At 40.4% G+C, this 14,838-nt stretch overlaps 2 pseudogenes; one reads left to right on the top strand and one right to left on the bottom strand.

The window, feature by feature from the left end:
• Window positions 1–266: 266 nt before the first annotated feature.
• Window positions 267–385, bottom strand: LOC134950291 (5S ribosomal RNA; annotated as a pseudogene).
• A 342-nt stretch (window positions 386–727) lies between these two features.
• Window positions 728–846, top strand: LOC134950279 (5S ribosomal RNA; annotated as a pseudogene).
• The last annotated feature ends 13,992 nt before the right edge of the window (window positions 847–14,838 follow it).

The following is a 14,838-nucleotide window of genomic DNA, read 5'->3' as shown; positions in this document are numbered from 1 at the left end:
CCTGAGATGAAAATATTGAGAATTCTGTTTCTGCATAGGAGAAAATTCTTCCAATGCCTGTTATAGTGGTGTGTCCTGGTAACGATTAATCTGCTATTTCAAAATCACGAAATTTACGGATCAATAATAGTAATATGCAAAAGAACTCTAGATGAGTGTATGAACAGAGAGAAAATTCTATAAGAGGAAGGAAAATTAGAAATGAAAAGTGGTAATGGTCAAAGGTTGCTCTACCACCTCTACTTTTCACACGGATACAGAGATATTTATTACTGCTCCTAATATTCCCTGGAAGTCTCCCATCCAGGTACTGATCAGGCTAATCACTGCTTAGCTTCCAAGATCAGACGAGATTGGGCGTAGCCAGTGAGATATGGCAGTAATATCACATAGATTGTGAATGAGAGAATGTATGGTTATTGACATATACCAGTTAGAGTACTTCTGCTGTCCATTGATGCGTACAGTTATCCTGTTACTTTAAGCATTGCAGGGTAGTTATTAGACTGTCGTCAGGATGAGAGAGTACTGAACAAGTAAGATTCAGGAAACGTATATACGTTTCCTGAATCTTACTTGTTCAGTACTCTCTCATCCTGACGACAGTCTAATAACTACCCTGCAATGCTTAAAGTAACAGGATAACTGTACGCATCAATGGACAGCAGAAGTACTCTAACTGGTATATGTCAATAACCATACATTCTCTCATTCACAATCTTTGTGATATTACTGCCATATCTCACTGGCTACGCCCAATCTCGTCTGATCTTGGAAGCTAAGCAGTGATTAGCCTGATCAGTACCTGGATGGGAGACTTCCAGGGAATATTAGGAGCAGTAATAAATATCTCTGTATCCGTGTGAAAAGTAGAGGTGGTGGAGCAACCTTTGACCATTACCACTTTTCATTTCTAATTTTCCTTCCTCTTATAGAATTTTCTCTCTGTTCATACACTCATCTAGAGTTCTTTTGCATATTACTATTATTGATCCGTAAATTTCGTGATTTTGAAATAGCAGATTAATCGTTACCAGGACACACCACTATAACAGGCATTGGAAGAATTTTCTCCTATGCAGAAACAGAATTCTCAATATTTTCATCTCAGGTGTCACTGTCACCACAAATAATAATATCATTTGGAGAATTATTACTCCAAAATTATTACTTCTTAAAGTGAGAATCATTTATTATTATTATTTTTTTTTTATATTTTTTTCTCTTTAAATGTTATAAACTATATGTGTGTTGAACTGTGTACCATAAATCATATCATGTTATAATTAAAAGTTAAGTTTTAGTTTTTCAAGCGTGCCCCAACACAGAGTCTCTCTTTTTCTTTTGCTAATACCTTCTTTATCTCTCCACTCTCATTCCTTTATCTTTCTCTTTCTCCATCTTTATCTCTCCACTCTCATTCCTTTCTCTTTCTCCTTCTTTATCTCTCCACTCTCATTCCTTTCTCTTTCTCTTTCTCCTTCTTTATCTCTCCACTATCATTCCTTACTATTTCTCTTTCTCTTTTCCTTTCTCTCTCTGACACCTTCTTTATCTCTCCACTCTCATTCCTTTCTCTTTCTCTTTCTCCTTCTTTATCTCTCCACTATCATTCCTTACTCTTTCTCTTTCTCTTTTCCTTTCTCTCTCTGACACCTTCTTTATCTCCCCACTCTTTCTCTCCACTCTCATTCCTTTTTTTCTCTTTCTCCTTCATTATCTCTCCACTCTCATTCCTTTCTCTTTCTCTTTCTCCTTCTTTATCTCTCCACTCTCATTCCTTTCTCTTTTCCTTTCTCTCTCTGACACCTTCTTTATCTCTCCACTCTTTCCTTTCTCTTTCTCTTTTCCTTTCTCTCTCTGACACCTTCTTTATCTATCCACTCTCAATCCTTTCTCTTTCTCTTTCTCCTTCTTTATCTCTCCACTCTCGTTCCTTTCTCTTTCTCTTTCTCTTTCTCCTTCTTTATCTCCCCACTCCCCTTCCTTTCTCTTTCTCTTTCTCCTTCTTTATCTCTCCACTCTCGTTCCTTTCTCTTTCTCCATCTTTATCTCTCCACTCTCATTCCTTTCTCTTTCTCTTTCTTTATCTCTCCACTCTCATTCCTTTATCTTTCTCTTTCTCCTTCTTTATCTCTCCACTCTCATTCCTTTCTCTTTCTCTTTTACTTTCTCTCTCTGACACCTTCTTTATCTCTCCACACTCTCATTCCATTATCTTTCTCTTTTCTCTCCCCACTCTCATTCCTTTCTTTTTCTCTCTCTGACACCTTCTTTATCTGTCCACTCTCATTCCTTTCTCTTTCTCTTTTCCTTTCTCTCTCTGACACCTTCTTTATCTCTCCAATCTTTCTCTCCACTCTCATTCCTTTTCTTTCTCTTTCTTTATCTCTCCATTCTCATTTCTTTCTCTTTCTCTTTCTCCTTCTTTATCTCTCCACTCTCATTCCTTTCTCTTCCTCCTTCTTTATCTCTCCACTCTCATTCCTTTGTCTTTCTCTTTCTTTATCTCTCCATTCTCATTCCTTTCTCTTTCTCCTTCTTTATCTATCCACTCTCATTCCTTTCTCTTTCTCTTTCTTTATCTCTCCATTCTCATTCCTTTCTCTTTCTCCTTCTTTATCTCTCCACTCTCATTCCTTTCTCTTTCTTTTTCTCTTTTCTCTCTCTGACACCTTCTTTATCTCTCCAATCTTTCTCTCCACTCTCATTCCTTTTCTTTCTCTTTCTCTTTCTTTATCTCTCCATTCTCATTCCTTTCTCTTTCTCTTTCTCCTTCTTTATCTCTCCACTCTCATTCCTTTCTCTTTCTCCTTCTTTATCTCTCCACTCTCATTCCTTTCTCTTTCTATTTCTCTTTTCTCTCTCTGACACCTTATTTATCTCTCCACTCTTTCTCTCCACTCTCATTCCTTTTCTTTCTCTTTCTCCTTCTTTATTTCCCCACTCTCATTCCATTTCTTTCTCTTTCTCCTTCTTTATTTCCCCACTCTCATTCCTTTCTCTTTCACTTTCTCCTTCTTTATCTCTCAACTCTCATTCCTTTCTCTTTCTCCTTCTCCTTCTTTATCTCTCAACTCTCATTCCTTTCTCTTTCTCCATCTTTATGTCTCCATTCTCATTCCTTTTTTCTTTCACTTTCTCCTTCTTTATCTTTCCATGCTTATTCCTTTCTCTTTCTCTTTTCCTTTCTCTCTCTGACACCTTCTTTATCTCTCCACTCTCAATCCTTTCTTTTTCTTTTTCTCCTTCTTTTTCTCTCCACTCTCATACCTTTCTTTCTCTTTCTCCTTCTTTATCTCTCCAATCTCATTCCTTTCTCTTTCTCCTTCTTTATCTCCCCACTCTCATTCCTTTCTCTTTCTCTTTTCCTTCTTTATCTCTCCACTCTCATTCCTTTCTCTTTCTCTTTCTTCTTCCTTATCTCCCCACTCTCATTCCTTTCTCTTTCTCCTTCTTTATCTCTCCACTCTCATTCCTTTCTCTTTCTCTTTAACTTTCTCTCTCTGATACCTTCTTTATGTCTCCACTCTCATTCCTTTATCTTTCTCTTTACTCTCCCCACTCTCATTCCTTTATCTTTCTTTTTCTCCTTCTTCATCTCTCCACTCTCATTCCTTTCTATTTCTCTTTCTCCTTCTTTATCTATCCACTCTCATTCTTTTCTCTTTCTCCTTCTTTATCTCTCCACTCTCATTACTTTTCTTTCTCCTTCTTTATCTCTCCACTCTCATTCCTTTCTCTTTCTCTCTGACACCTTCTTTATCTCTCCAATCTCATTCCTTTCTCTTTCTCTTCCTCTTTCTTTATCTCTCCACTCTCATTCCTTTCTCTTTCTCTTTCTCTTTCTTTATCTCTCCACTCTCATTTCTTTCTCTTTCTCTATCTCTCCACTCTCTCTTTCTCTTTTCTTTCTCTGACACCTTCTTTATCTCTCCACTCTCTTTCTCTTTCTCTTTTCTCTCTCTGGCACTTTCTTTATCTCTCCACTCTCTATCTCTTTTCTCTCTCTGACACCTTCTTTATCTCTCCACTCTCTTTCTCTTTCTCCTTCTTTATCTCTCCACTCTCATTCCTTTCTCTTTCTCTTTTCCTTTCTCTCTCTGACACCTTCTTTATCTCTCCACTCTCATTCCTTTATCTTTCTCTTTCTCCTTCTTTATCTCTCCACTCTCATTCCTTTCTCTTTCTCTTTTCCTTTCTCTCTCTGACACCTTCTTTAACTCTCCACTCTCATTCCTTTCTCTTTCTCTTTCTCCTTCTTTATCTCTCCACTCTCATTTCTTTCTCTTTCTCTATCTCTCCACTCTCTCTTTCTCTTTTCTTTCTCTGACACCTTCTTTATCTCTCCACTCTCTTTCTCTTTCTCTTTTCTCTCTCTGGCACTTTCTTTATCTCTCCACTCTCTATCTCTTTTCTCTCTCTGACACCTTCTTTATCTCTCCACTCTCTTTCTCTTTCTCCTTCTTTATCTCTCCACTCTCATTCCTTTCTCTTTCTCTTTTCCTTTCTCTCTCTGACACCTTCTTTATCTCTCCACTCTCATTCCTTTATCTTTCTCTTTCTCCTTCTTTATCTCTCCACTCTCATTCCTTTCTCTTTCTCTTTTCCTTTCTCTCTCTGACACCTTCTTTAACTCTCCACTCTCATTCCTTTCTCTTTCTCGTTCTTTATCTCTCCACTCTCATTCCTTCCTCTTTCTCTTTCTCTCCACTCTTCTTCCTTTCTCTTTCTCTTCCTCTTTCTTTATCTCTCCACTCTTATTCCTTTCTCTTTCTCTTTTTCCTTCTTTATCTCTCCACTCTCATTCCTTTTTCTTTCTCCTTTATCTCTCCACTCTCATTCATTTCTCTTACTTTTTCTTTATCGCTCCACTCTCATTCCTTTCTCTTTCTCTTTCTCCTTCTTTATCTCTCCACTCTCATTCCTTTCTCTTTCTCTTTCTCCTTCTTTATCTCTCCACTCTCATTTCTTTCCCTTTCTCCTTTATCTCTCCACTCTCATTCCTTTCTCTTACTTTTTCTTTATCGCTCCACTCTCATTCCTTTCTCTTTCTCTTTCTCCTTCTTTATCTCTCCACTCTCATTCCTTTCTCTTTCTTTTTCTCCTTCTTTATCTCTCCACTCTCATTCCTTTCTCTTTCTACTTCTTTATCTCTCCACCCTCATTCCTTTCGCTTTCTCTTACCCTTCTTTATCTCCCCACTCTCATTTCTTTCTCTTTCTCTTTCTTTATCTCTCCACTCTCTCTTTCTCTTTTCTCTCTTTGACACCTTCTTTATCTCTCCACTCTCACTTTCTCTTTCTCTTTTCTCTCTCTGACACCTTCTTTATCTCTCCACTCTTTCTCTTTCTCCTTCTTTATCTCTCCACTCTCATTCCTTTCTCTTTCTCCTTCTTTATCTCTCCACCCTCATTCCTTTCGCTTTCTCCTTCTTTATCTCTCCACTCTCGTTTCTTTATCTTTCTCTTTCTCCTACTTTATCTCTCCACTCTCATTCCTTTCTCTTTTTCTTTCTCCTTCTTTATCTCTCCACTTTCATTCCTTTCTCTTTCTCTTTCTCTTTCTTTATCTCTCCACTCTCATTTCTTTCTCTTTCTCTATCTCTCCACTCTCTCTTTCTCTTTTCTTTCTCTGACACCTTCTTTATCTCTCCACTCTCTTTCTCTTTCTCTTTTCTCTCTCTGGCACTTTCTTTATCTCTCCACTCTCTATCTCTTTTCTCTCTCTGACACCTTCTTTATCTCTCCACTCTCTTTCTCTTTCTCCTTCTTTATCTCTCCACTCTCATTCCTTTCTCTTTCTCTTTTCCTTTCTCTCTCTGACACCTTCTTTATCTCTCCACTCTCATTCCTTTATCTTTCTCTTTCTCCTTCTTTATCTCTCCACTCTCATTCCTTTCTCTTTCTCTTTCTCTTTCTCTCTCTGACACATTCTTTATCTCTCCACTCTCATTCCTTTATCTTTCTCTTTCTCCTTCTTTATCTCTCCACTCTCATTCCTTTCTCTTTCTCTTTCTCTTTTTTTATCTCTCCACTCTCATTCCTTTCTTTCTCATTTCCTTCTTTATCTCTCCACCCTCATTCCTTTCTCTTTCTCTTTATCTTTCTCTCTCTGACACATTCTTTATCTCTCCACTCTCTTTCCCTCTCTCCTTCTTTATCTCTCCACTCTCATTCCTTTCTCTTTCTATTTTCTCTCTCTGACACCTTCTTTATCTTTCCACTCTCTTTCTCTTTCTTTATCTCTCCACTCTCATTCTTTTCTTTTTCTCCTTCTTTTCCTTTCTCTCTCTGACACCTTCTTTATCTTTCCACTCTCTTTCTCCTTCTTTATCTCCCCACTCTCATTCCTTTCTCTTTCTCCTTCTTTATCTCTCCACTCTCATTCCTTTCTCTTTCTCTTTTCCTTCTTTATCTCTCCACTCTCATTCCTTTCTCTTTCTCTTTCTTCTTCTTTATCTCCCCACTCTCATTCCTTTCTCTTTCTCTTTCTCCTTCTTTATCACCCCACTCTCATTCCTTTCTCTTTCTCCTTCTTTATCTCTCCACTCTCATTCCTTTCTTTCTCTTTCTCCTTCATCTCTCCACTCTAATTCCTTTCGTTCTCTTTCTCCTTCATCTCCCCACTTTCATTCCTTTCTCTTTCTCCTTCTTTATCTCTCCACTCTCATTCCTTTCTCTGTCTCCTTCTTTATCTCTCCACTCTCATTCCTTTCTCTTTCTCTTTCTACTTCTTTATCTCCCCACTCTCATTCCTTTCTTTCTCTTTCTACTTCTTTATCTCTCCACTCTCATTCCTTTCTCTTTCTATTTCTCCTTCTTTGTCACCCCCACTCTCATTCCTTTCTCTTTCTCCTTCTTTATCTCTCCACTCTCTCTTTCTCTTTCTTTTTTCTCTCTCTGACACCTTCTTTATTTTTCCACTCTTTCTCTTTCTCCTTCTTTATCTCTCCACTCTCATTCCTTTCTCTTTCTCTTTATCTTTCTCTCTCTGACACCTTCTTTATCTCTCCACTGTCATTCCTTTCTCTTTCTCTTTCTCCTTCTTTATCTCTCCACTCTCTTTCTCTTTCTCCTTCTTTATTTCTCCACTCTCATTCCTTTCTTTTTCTCTTTCTCTTTCTCCTTTATCTCTCCACTCTCATTCCTTTCTTTTTTCCTTTCTCTCCCCGACACCTTCTTTATCGTTCCACTCTCTTTCTCTTTCTCATTCTTTATCTCTCCAATCTCATTCCTTTCTCTTTCTCCTTCTTTATCTCCCCACTCTCATTCCTTTCTCTTTCTCTTTCTCCTTCTTTAATCACCCCACTCTCATTCCTTTCTCTTTCTCCTTCTTTATCTCTCCACTCTCATTCCTTTCTCTTTCTCCTTCTTTATCTCTCCACTCTCATTCCTTTCTCTTTCTATTTCTCCTTCTTTGTCACCCCACTCTCATTCCTTTCTCTTTCTAGTTCTCTTTCTCCTTCTTTATCTCTCCACTCTCTTTCTCTTTCTCTTTCTCTTTTCCTTTCTCTCTGACACCTTCTTTATCTCTCCACTCTCATTCCTTTCTCTTTCTCTTTCTTCTTCTTTATCTCCCCACTCTCATTCCTTTCTCTTTCTCTTTCTACTTCTTTATCTCCCCACTCTCATTCCTTTCTTTCTCTTTCTACTTCTTTATCTCTCCACTCTCATTAATTTCTCTTTCTCCTTCTTTATCTCTCCACTCTCATTCCTTTCGCTTTCTCCTTCTTTATCTTTCCACTCTCTCTTTCTCTTTCTCTTTTCTCTCTCTGACACCTTCTTTATCACTCCACTCTCTTTCTCTTTCTCCTTCTTTATCTCTCCACTCTCATTCCCTTCTCTTTCTCTTTTCCTTTCTCTCTCTGACATCTTTTTAACTCTCCACTCTCATTCCTTTCTCTTTCTCCTTCTTTATCTCTCCACTCTCATTAATTTCTCTTTCTCCTTCTTTATCTCCCCACTCTTATTCCTTTCTCTTTCTCCTTCTTTATCTCTCCACTCTCTTTCTCTTTCTCTCCACTCTCTTTCTCTTTCTCCACTCTCTTTCTCTTTCTCCTTCTTTATCTCTGCACTCTCATTCTTCTTTCTTTTTCTCCTTCTTTATCTCTCCACTCTCTTTCCTTTCTTTTTTCCTTTCTCTCTCTGACACCTTCTTTATCTCTCCACTCTTTCTCTTTCTTTATCTCTCCATTCTCATTCCTTTCTCTTTCTCCTTCTTTATTTCTCCACTCTCATTCCTTTCTCTTTCTCTTTTCTCTCTCTGACACCTTCTTTATCTCTACACTCACTTTCTCTTTTCTCTCTCTGGCACCTTCTTTATCTCTCCACTCTCTTTCTCCTTCTTTATCTCTCCACTCTCATTCCTTTCTCTTTCTCTTTTCCTTTCTCTCTGACACCTTCTTTATTTCTCCACTCTCATTCCTTTCTCTTTCTCTTTCTTCTTCTTTATCTCCATACTCTCATTCCTTTCTCTTTCTCTTTCTTTATCTCTCCACTCTCATTCCTTTCTTTCTCTTTCTCCTTCTTTATCTCTCCACTCTTCTTCCTTTATTTCTCTTTCTCCTTCTTTATCTCTCCACTCTCATTTCTTTCTCTTTCTCCTTCTTTATCTCTCCAATCTCATTCCTTTCTCTTTCTCCTTCTTTATCTCCCCACTCTCATTCCTTTATCTTTCTCTTTCTCCTTCTTTATCACCCCACTCTCATACCTTTCTCTTTCTCTTTCTCCTTCTTTATCTCCCCACTTTCATTCCTTTCTCTTTCTCTTTCTCCTTCTTTATCTCTCCATTCTCATTCCTTTCTCTTTCTCCTTCTTTAACTCTCCACTCTCATTCCTTTCGCTTTCTATTTCTCCTTCTTTGTCCCCCCACTCTCATTCCTTTCTCTTTCTCTTTCTCCTTCTTTATCTCTCCACTGTCATTCCTTTCTCTTTCTATTTCTCTTTCTCCTTCTTTATCTCTCCACTCTCATTTCTTTCTCTTTCTCTTTCTCCTTCTTTATCTCTCCACTCTCATTCCTTTCTTTTTCTCTTTCTCTTTCTCCTTCCTTATCTCTCCACTCTCATTCCTTTCTTTTTTCCTTTCTCTCTCCGACACCTTCTTTATCTCTACACTCTCTTTCTCTTACTCTTTTCTCTCTCTGACACCTTCTTTATCTCTCCACTCTCTCTCTCTCCTTCTTTATCTCTCCACTCTCATTCTTTTCTCTTTCTCCTTCTTTATCTCTCCACTCTCTCTTTCTCTTTTCTCTCTCTGACACCTTCTTTATCTCTCCACTCTCATTCCTTTCTATTTCTCTTTCTTTATCACCCCACTCTCATTCCTTTCTCTTTCTTTTTCTCCTTCTTTTTTTTTTTTTTAATAATTTTTTTTATTGAAGCAATACATGCAATACATGAACATTCACTATATTTCAAAACATCAGTATAAGGGTGTCATGTGAAAATAGAGCAAAGAAGAATACAATTGAGTCTTTAAGCAAGGGACACTTTCAGTATAAGCAAACAATAACATCGCATCTGCATGAAACAAGTCCCCGGAGACCATTTGCTCCACTAATTCAAAGTTTGGTTCAATCGATTGACCCAAAGTTATACATTCGAAGATGAGAGAAGAATAAAAACAAAAAACAAAAACAAAAACAAACAAAAGTGCCCGCGTCCATGCCTGGTTTCCCCACCCCTCGGCCCACAAGACCCCGACTATTATTCAATTTTCAAGCACAATCGGCGGATCTCCCGCAGCCAATCTAGTCAGGAACCATTCTGTGTTTGACAACGAGTCATGGAGCCGTTTCCTAACCGTTAGCGATAAAGTCGTTATATAACTCTCCCAAACTTCAAAAAAATTATGTATCTTGGTGTCTTTTTCCAGCAAAACGCCTATCCATTCCATCCTAAAGAGATAGAATAGTTTGGCTTTAAATAATGATAGAGTAGGTGGATCTTTTGCTATCCACACCTGCAAAATGGCTTTTCTGGCTGCTAAACTAACTGCCAGCAACAGTTTTTTACTGCCCAGAGAGAGGCGTTGATTCGGTGGTAAGATACCAAAAAGCGCCCACTCCGGAGACAACCTCCAATAGTTCACCAGATTGGCCGTCAGGTAGTTTCTTATTTGGGTCCAAAACTGTCTGATCAAAGGACATGTCCACAGGCAGTGAAATAAATCTGCCTGAAGAGTGCCACATTTCCAACATGCATGTGTGTCAGCAAGTCCTATCAGGTGTCGTCTGTGGGGGGATAAATAGGTCCTATGTAAAATATTGAGGGACATTTCTTTATATCTAGAAGAGGGAAATAATTTGCAGGCTTTAACGTGCGCCGCCAGTAAGTCTATAATTTCAATGTCTGGGAGACAGTCCTTCCAAGACATAATACCTCCCAGTCCCTGTGAGTAGTCTAGGACGGTTCTAAAATACCCATATACCATTGAGATTGCCTTCCGAGCCTTGGGGGTTTGTCTCAGCAATTTATCCAACGGATTGTCCCAGTCCCCAGGTGAAAAACATCTAATAGTGGAGGAAACATAATGTTGAGCCAATAGAAAGGCCACAGGATAGGCCAGCAAAGTTGGGTATCTAATAGTGGCCTCCTGGAACGTGAGCGGCCTCGAGCCCCGCATGTCCACTATATCGCCGATCCTGGACACGCGCCCCAGCCGCCATATGTTAAATGGATATTGTGCCTGGCCATCTTGGAAGTCTGGATTAGCCATGAACGGAAGATGTAATGATTTGTGGACATTTAGATTAAGTTTATGTCTCATATCTGTCCATAGTTTCTTGACGTTCCACAGTAAGGGGTTACTCCTCTGCTCCTCGGACAGCTCCCGGTCATGCATATGTAGGAAGGTAATTAGGTCCCCCCCATTTATAAATTCCCTATCTAAGTCTGTGTTTGTGTACGTGTCGTCATTGTGCATCCAGTCATGTAGGTATCGCAGTTGGTCCGCCTGTGAGTACCAGAGGATATTAGGGAAGTTAATTCCTCCATTTCTTGTAGTTTGCTGGAGTTTGATCAATGCTATACGCGGTTTCCCTTCCTGCCAGATAAATCTCCTAAAAAGAAAGTTGAGACGTTGAACGTCTTTAGGTAGAAGTGCATGTGGCATGGCTTGAATGAAGTACATCAGGCGGGGGAATGATATCATCTTAATTAAGCTAGCTCTCCCCAAGTATGATAAAGGCATAGACTTCCAGGTCTCAAGTTCTGTTTCAATTATTCGAATGGCCGAGGTAAAATTTAGGGTATATAATCGCTCCGGCTTTCTTGGAATTTGAATTCCCAAATAAGTTATATGGTCTGAACTCCATTGTAATGGTAGGTTCCTCACCCCCTGTTTCAAAAATGAACCATTCCCCAATCTGAGTGCCACCGATTTTGCCCAATTTACGTTGAAGCCTGAGACTTGTCCATAAGCCTGCAATAAATTAAATATATGGGTCAAAGAAGCCTCCGGGTCTGAGATATATAGCAGAAGATCATCGGCAAAAGCAGTAAGTTTTAGTTCTCTGCGACCGACCTGAATTCCATGAAATTGGGTATCGCTTAACAGCAAACGATGTAGGGGATCTATGGCCAAGTTAAACAGCAGGGGAGACAGGGGGCAACCCTGCCGCGTGCCACGGCACATAACCACGGGGCTGCTAATATGTCCATTGAGCAAGAGGTTAGTAGAGGGAGAATCATATAAGTAGCGAATAATATCAATGAAGTCCTGATGGAATAGTCTTCGTTCTAAGACCTTGAATAGATGGGGCCAGAGTACCGTGTCGAAGGCCTTAGTGGTGTCTAAGCTAAGGAGTATATTTTTGGATTGGGGCGATTGAGCAGAAGTTACCACTGCCGCGACTGCCGCCCTAATTCCCTTAACCGAGTGGGTATTGCGAACAAAGCCAAGTTGGTGACTGGTTAAAGTGTGGGGGAGGATAGTTTGCAGCCGGTCTGCTAGAATTTTAGTAAATAGTTTTGTGTCAGTATTTAAAAACGTGATGGACCTATATGAGGACACCAGTTGTGGGTCTTGTGCGGGTTTAGGGATTAGAATAGTATGTGCTGTTGTGAAGTGGTGAAAAGGAGAGCGATGCTTTAAAAGGCTGTTGAACACTTCTAGCAGGGTCGGAACTACGTGAGGCTGAAGGATTTTATAAAATTCATTAGAGAGGCCGTCGGGGCCCGGAGATTTATGCAATTTGAGTTTGGACATTGCCGAGACTAGCTCTTCCTCGGTGATAGCTCTCACCAGCAAGTCCGACTGTGCATTCGTTATTGGTGGTAGCACCGCGTCTGGAAGGAGCGTGGTGTGGGTGGATTCATTGAAGGGGAGATCAGCGTATAGGTCAGCAAAGTAGGATTCAAACTGATTCAATATGTCCGGGGAGTTGGTAAGGAGTTGTCCCGAGGCTCGATGTTTAACAGCTGTTATGAATTTGCGAGTATTTTTTTTCCTGGCCATATTTGCCAGTAGTCGACCAGATTTATTTCCCCATTGATAGTATTTATGGGAAGAAAATACCACGTCACGTTTCGCTTGCGCTAGCAAATGGTCATTTAAGAGCTGCTTGGCTTGTAAATATAGCTGCAAAGACTCCTCAGTCTGTAGGGTAAGGTGACGCTGCAGTGCATCATTTAAATCTGAGTGTAAGGTGTTATAAATTACCAAGTTTTTCTTTTTCATTCTATGAACATATTCAATAATTTGACCCCTTAGAACTGCCTTTGCCGCACCCCAAAGAATATTTGGGCGGTCCCAGTGTTCCAGGTTATCGTCTAGATAGTTGGCCCAATTGGTTATCAAAAATTTCCTAAAATCATCACAGTTGTAAAGATTACTCGGAAATCTCCAAATCCTTGAGCCTCTTGATTGGAGAGTTCTCTGCAACGTCAGCGTCACAGGAGCGTGATCTGATATCAGAATGTTGTGGATATCAGCTTTCTTAACTAGCGTCGCTAGGGAGTCTGCAACCAGTATGGAGTCAATCCTGGACCAGGAGCCATGAACCCCAGAGAAGAAAGTAAAGGATCTGTCCGTTGGATTGAGGAGGCGCCAAACATCAGTGAGCTGAAGGGAGGTTTTCAATGTCTGGAGATGTGTCCAAGAAGGCGAACCGGAATTGCGCGGGACAGGGCGTTTGTCAATAGTGGGGTCGTCAACAGTGTTCCAGTCACCTCCCAGGATAAGTTGAGAATTATCACGGTGAAGCAGTTGAGAGCTCAGTTCCTGGAGAAAATCAGCCGTCTCGCAATTTGGTGCGTATACATTTACCAGTGTGTATTTGTTACCCCATATTTCTACATCCAAAATTAAATAACGCCCCTCCGGGTCAGCAACGGAATTTAAAACTGTGTAGTGTAGGTGTTTGCTAAAGAGAATCGCCACCCCCCTAGTCTTCCTCGTGTTATCTGCAGAGACACAGCTATCTAACCATGTTGCCCGAAGAGCAGAGGAGGCGCCCGCCACCCAGTGGGTCTCTTGGAGAAATATAATTTGAGGTTTGAACCTTTTCAGGTGTGTGAAAACTCTCTTACGTTTTATCGGGGAGTTAAGGCCGCCCACGTTCCATGACATAATCTTAAAGCTAGAATCTGCTGAAGGGGTCCCTACTCTAGGATCAGTCATTAGTCTACTAACCTACCCCCACTCGCGGGTAACGCATCAGCAGGAATGTCATGTCATATCGTCGCCCTCCTCCTTCCCAGCGAGCGGGGAGGAACGACCGCACCCAAGCAGTATCATAGAGCCCAGGAACAGATCGGGCGAGGAAGGCACGACACGGGCAGAACAAAAAATAAATAAACAAACAAAAAAACACACATTGCTTCATATAACATTTTCCGTTTTTTCCAAACCAAACTAGTAACCACGCAAGTGCTAAACCCTCCGGCAGCACTGGCGAAAAACTTATCAAAAATGTTTGTAACATTAAGATTCAGGCTGAGTAGCATATAGAGAGACCCATTGTCTCATTCGTGTGAAAGTTAAACCGACTCAGGCATAAATTATATAACGACAAAATGTCTAGTCTTGGTGCTGTGGATTCCCAGGATTCAACATGTGTGTAACATGTGAGTGTGCGGTGGCGGGGTCAACAAATATCAGTGTGCAGCCATTATCTTGGATGCGTAATTTAGCGGGATACATCAATGCGAATCTAGTATTGCTCTCGTGGAGTATTTTGCAAACATCCGAGAACTCCCTTCTCTTCTGTGCCACAGAGGCCGAGAAGTCTTGAAAGATCAAAATACGTTTTCCCTGCACTACCAATTGCGGGAGTTTGCGATAAGCGCGCAATACATGTTCCTTCATACGAAAGTCCATGAATTTCGCAATAACTGGCCTCGGTTTCGTTTCAGCATCAGGTCGAGCAGGACCTATTCTGTGCACCCTTTCAATGTGATATAAGAATGGGGCATCTGTGATTCCCAACGCCTGAAATATATCAGACGTTACAAATTCTGATAGTTGTCTGTCTTTAACTGCTTCGGGGACGCCCACAAAGCGTAAATTCGATCTTCTGTCCCTGTTTTCAAGCTCATCTATCTTTGCCTGTAGAGTTTTAAGAGAGGAGTCTTGAGTGTCAATGGAGCGTTGAAGTGTGTGTATCTGATCCTCCCCATCGCTAACCCGCTGTTCTAATGAGGTGATCCGTGAGGTGTTGTGGTCAATTTTCGCAAGTGTCGAATCAAGTAGTGTCTGTATCTGTTCAAGCCTTTTATCAATTAAAGGGATATTTTCGAGTTTTTTGTCAATTTGGGGCATGAGGAGGCGGGAGAGCTCCCGCGCCATATGTATTAATGAGGGTTGTTCAGGAAGCGCCTCCACCTCCTGAATTTG

Source organism: Pseudophryne corroboree, chromosome 8, assembly GCF_028390025.1.
Source record: "Pseudophryne corroboree isolate aPseCor3 chromosome 8, aPseCor3.hap2, whole genome shotgun sequence".
NCBI classification, from domain to species: domain Eukaryota; kingdom Metazoa; phylum Chordata; class Amphibia; order Anura; family Myobatrachidae; genus Pseudophryne; species Pseudophryne corroboree.
The sequence above is the reverse complement of the archived record's forward strand: the minus strand, read 5'-3'. Positions and strand labels throughout refer to the sequence as shown.